Raw genomic sequence first — 5,734 nt, forward strand, 5'->3', positions numbered from 1 at the left:
CTGCGGTGGGCCTGTCGGTGGCGGAGACGACAGACCACCGGAGGCGGATCTGTGCGGCAGCTCAAACCCCGGCGCCCCTTCGGAGAGCAGCCCCAACCCCAGCCCCCGGCACTCGCTCGAGTTCGCGACGGCTTGATCTTGGGCCAGGGCCGTGAAGGCGGATCCGACGCAAAGCCACCAGTGGGGCTCGTCATTCGGCGGCGTCTAGTAAGTTTACCTCATTTGTACAGATTCTAGGGTTAGGGTTAGAGGTAGGGTTAGGATTCGACGGCTGGATCTTGGGCTGTATCTATGTGTGGTTATTTTGATTTGCAGTGTTAAACCCTAGCTTGGGCTGTACTGAAATAGTCCATTTGATTATTCGGCAGCTGGATCTTGGGCTGTACTGAGACACTGAATTTGATTTTAATTAGTTGATATGTAGCAATGTCAGCTGTTAATTAGAGCAGTGCCAATTGAGAACATATTAGAGTAGCTTATTTTGTTAATATGCAGCGTTAATTATGTACATTAGAATAGAAAATTAGTGTATCTACATCTATAGTTATGCACTGAAACACTGAATTTGATTTTATTATGGGGAGTATATTAGAGTATCTACATCTGTAGTTATCCATTGTTAATTAGAGCAGTGGCAATAAAGGGCAAATTAGAGTAGCTTATTTTGTAGTTATGCATTGTTAATTAGAGCAGTGGCAATAAGAGCAAATTAGAGTAGCTTATTTTGTAGTTATGTATTGTTAATTAGAGCAGTGCCAATAAGAGCAAATTATAGTAGCTTCTTTTGTAGTTTTGTACTGTTAATTAGAGCAGTGCCAATAAGAGCAAAGTATAGTAGCTTTTTTTGTAGTTATGCATTGTTAATTAGAGCATTGTTAACTAGAATTTTTGTTTTATCTTGTTCTGTAGTTTGGATGATGCTGTTTGGGAAGTTAGAATGCACTTCCATGAAAGAGACAACTTGGAGAGATCCCTATGCATTTCAGACATCACATATCACAATTTGGTAGCATTAATAGAGACAGAGGGATATGGGGTGAATGATTACATTTACTTTGTGAGGGATCCTGGTGTGAGTATTGAAGGATTGGTAGAAATTACTGATGATGACATGGTCGATGAAATGCTTGACCATATTGCTAGTAAGGATGAGACTGTACTGAATTTGACTGTGATTAGGGCCACTGAGCCAAGACATGCAGATTTGAATTCAGGTTATTTGTATGAGGAGCAGGTTCCTTTGAGTCAATTAGGAGAAAAACCTGTCTATGAAGTCAATCCTTCTGGAGTTCTTTTCAGATCACCTGAGAAATCAAACAAACAGAGGCAGTCAGAGCCACTTCAGTTCTTTGCCACACAGCAGAGCTCAAACTTACATATTGCTATGGAGCAAGATGAGCAGGAGACACTAATGGAGCTCAAGAGGAGAACCAAGATTGAGAACTTTAGGAAACATAAGGAGGCATCTGAGCATGTTCAAATGGTTAAGCAAAAACTACCAGTTCTTCTAACTGAAGATGACTCTGATCTGGATGCAGATGAGGACTTTCTTAACAGGCTTAATGAATTGAGGAGGCAGAGAGAGGACCCACTCCTTCATTTTGAAGGAGACACTGATGTGGATGAAGTGTATGGGGAAGATGAGGAGGAGGAGCAAGTGGAGAAAGTGGAGCAAGTGGAGCAAGTGGAGGAGGATGAGCAGATGGTGCATTAGGAGGAGGAGCAGGTGGAGCAACAACAGGATCCACCAAAGAGGAAGGAAAAAAGAAAAGGGCCAACCAAGAGGTCACATTCAAGCTTGGAGCAAAGATTTGAGGATGTGTGGGCACCATCATCAGATGAGGAGCTAGATGTAGGTGATTTGAAGGAGGAATATGATGATGGAGCTGAGAATGAACCTTATATTCTGCCCAATGGAAGGAAGAGCAGAGCATATAAAGCACAACCAAGGAAGTGGTATAGTGAAGAAAGAGAGAACCCAGAGGAGCAGTTTTGTAGAAAGCTTTGTTTCCTTAATGTGTACCAATTTAGGAGAGCACTCCAGACATTTCACATAAGTCAGAATAGGAACTATGAGTTCCACAGAAACTGCAATGACAGCATCATAGTTGTCTGCACTAATGTTAAATGTCCTTTCTACATTGCAGCTTCTGTTCTTGCAAATGAAAGTACTTTTGGAATAAGAAAGGCTAATTTTCTGCACATATGCCCAGCAGTAGCAGAGAATACCAAGGTGACAGCAAAATGGGTGGCACACCAGTGTGAGGATATGCTGAGAATTGATATTGGCACACCAATCTCCACAATTATGCAGAATTTGAAGAATAAATATGGAGTAGAGATCTCAACCCATATGGCCTATAGGGCTAGGAAACAAGCATTGAAGGTTGTCCAAGGAGACCAGAGAGGTCAATACATTAGGATTAGAGATTACTTGCAGGCTGTTTTGGACACAAACCCAGGAAGTAGATGTGTTGTGACCACTAAGCATCTGCCAGAGCACCCAAGTAAGAACCCAAGGTTCCATGGCATGTTCTACTGTCTTAATGCTTGCAAAGAAGGGTTTTTAGATGGATGTAGGCCATTCATAGGTACATTGTGTTGTAACTTGTGTACTGTATTCGTTATTTGGCCACATTAAATACACTGTCTTCTCACAGTTGTCACTTTGCAGGGGTAGATGGTTGTTTTATGAAGCTGTCAACAGGTCAGCAGATCCTTGCTGCAACAGGAAGGGATGTAAACAACAACATATATCCTATAGCATTTGGAGTTGTTGACAAAGAGGACAAATACAGCTGGACCTGGTTCTTAACACAACTGAAAGATGCACTTGGTGGAGAGAGTGGAAAGTTTGGGTACTATACTATCATTAGTGATAGGCAAAAGGTAAACTTCTCTTCTCATATTTCTATTGTTCTATTAGATATCATGTGCACATTGCTTTGTGAAAAATTTAATTGGCCAAATATTTAGCTCTAGTTCATATTCTGTCAACAGGGCCTTTTAAATGCAGTAAACCATGTATTTCCCAATTGTCCACAAAGATTCTGCCTTGACACATATATCAGAATTTCCAAACAGCTGGTTTTAGAGGTGATGAACTAAAGAAACACATGGATGCAGCTAGCTACTCTTATACTAAGAATGAACACCTAGCTGCAATGAGTGATTTGAAAAGAGAGTGTAAGGCAGCTTGGGCATGGCTTAATAAAGTACCAGTTCATACATGGGCTAGACATGCAATGGATTTAACCTGCAAGACAGACCTAGTTGTGAACAACATCAGTGAGGTGTTTAACAAAATGATCCTAGATGTTAGAGGCAAGCCAATAAAGACCATGCTGGAAGGAATTAGGACTAAATTGATGGTCAAATTTAACACCAATAGAACCAAGACAGAGACAGCAAATTGGGAGATTTGCCCAACGTATGAAGAGATGTTAGACGAGGCAAAGTACAACTCAAGGTGGTGCCAATCTTTGATGGCTGGTCCTAACATTTACCAAGTTAGTAGTGGAGATAACACCTACTCAGTCAACTTGCTGCACAGAACATGTGGATGTAGGAAATGGGATATGACTGCTATGCCTTGCAATCATGCAGTATCTGCAATTGTGAAGGCTAAGGTGCAACCTAAAGACTTTGTTGATGATTTCTTCAAGAAGGCAATGTACCAAAAAGCATATGGGCATATCATATTTCCTGTCCCTGGTCCAAATTTGTGGCCAAGGACAAGAACTCAGGACATAGAGCCTCCAGTTTTCAGAGACAAAGTTGGGAAGCAACAAACAAAGAGGAGGAAAAACCCATTTGAGAAGCCAGCACCAAGAGATACATCTAGGATGGCATCCATTACTTGTAGCAACTGCAAACTTGTAGGGCACAGATACACTGTGTGCTCCAAGCCCTTGAAACCAGCTCTTGCAATGAGACAAAACCAGCATCAGGTTAGCTAAGAATCTTTGTTTGTGTTTTTGCAGTTATGTCTCAATGTGGGCACAAATAGAATTGTAGTTATGTTTGAATGATTGTTTTTGTTTTTTAAATGCAGCCAAACAGGTCAAATGCTTCTGCTTCATCTATAGCTGCTGCACCAACAAGGAAGAGGCCATCTCCATCTACAGCAGATGTTGGGACTGCTCCTCCCAGGAAGAAAGATGCACCTGCTGCAAGTACACCTACTGCTCCTCCAAAGAGGAGAGCTGCACCTGCTGCTACTGCACCTACTGCTCCTCCCAAGAGGTCTCCAAGGAAGAATGCTACCCCAACACCTACTGCTCCTCCAAGGAGGTCTCCCAGGAAGAAAACTACCCAAGCTGGTGCATCTTCTACATCTGCTGCAGGCCATAGGGGAACATCTCATGCTCCAAGACATATTGGAAGGAAGAGGACAGTTTCCTACAAGATGAAGGAGTACCTATATGCTTCTGGTAACTAGATGTTGAATTTCATGCCTTTGTTGGCTGTTGAACTAGATGCCTTTGTTGGCAGGTTTGTTGAATTTGATGCCTATGTTGGTTGTTGAACTAGATGCCTTTGTTGGCAGGTTTGTTGAATTTGATGCCTATGTTGGCTGTTGAACTAGATGCCTTTGTTGGCAGGTTTGAACCAGATGTTGAACTAGATGCCTTTGTTGGCTGCTTTGAACCAGTTGCTGAACTTCATGCTGTATGTTGATGTTACTTGATGCCTTTTGTTGCCTTCTGATGGTTGTTGAACTTGAATGCATGATGTTGATGCTTGTTGAACTTGAATGCATGATGTTGATGCTTGTTGAACTTGAATGCATGATGTTGATGCTTGTTGAACTTGAATGCATGATGTTGATGCTTGTTGAACTTGAATGCATGATGTTGATCCACCTAAATGAGTCTAGGGTGGCTCGACATCGAAAAAACCAGCTAAATGAGTCTAGGGTGCCCCGACGTCGAAAAACCACCTTAATGAGTCTAGGGTGCCTCGACGTCGAAAAACCACCTAAATGAGTCTAGGGTGCCTCGACGTCGAAAAAACAACCTAAATGAGTCTAGGGTGTCTCGACATCGAAAAACCACCTAAATGAGTCTAGGGTGCCTCGACGTCGAAAAACCACCTAAATGAGTCTAGGGTGCCTCGACGTCGAAAAAACAACCTAAATGAGTCTAGGGTGCCTCGACGTCGAAAAACCACCTAAATGAGTCTAGGGTGCCTCGACATCGAAAAAACAACCTAAATGAGTCTAGGGTGCTTCGACGTCAAAAAACCGCCTAAATGAGTTTAGGGTGCCTCGACGTCGAAAAACCACCTAAATGAGTCTAGGGTGCCTCGACGTCGAAAAAACAACCTAAATGAGTCTACGGTGCCTCGACGTCGAAAAATCACCTAAATGACTCTAGGGTGCCTCGACGTCGAAAAAACCACCTAAATGAGTCTAGGGTGCCTCGACGTCGAAAAAACCACCTATAAATGAGTCTAGGGTGCTTCGACATCGAAAAACCACCTAAATAAGTCTAGGGTGCCTCGACGTCGAAAAAACCACCTAAATGAGTCTAGGGTGGCTCGACGTCGAAAAAACCACCTAAATGAGTCTAGGGTGCCTCGACGTCCAAAAAACCACCTAAATGAGTGTAGGGTGTCTCGACGTCGAAAAACCACCTAAATTCATCACATTCATCATATTGGAAGATCCATAGATAAGCAATATATAACTAATAAGTAGCATAATTGGGGGTCCATACATGACCATTACATA

This window comes from Triticum aestivum, chromosome 5B, assembly GCF_018294505.1.
Source record: "Triticum aestivum cultivar Chinese Spring chromosome 5B, IWGSC CS RefSeq v2.1, whole genome shotgun sequence".
Taxonomy (NCBI): Eukaryota; Viridiplantae; Streptophyta; class Magnoliopsida; order Poales; family Poaceae; genus Triticum; species Triticum aestivum.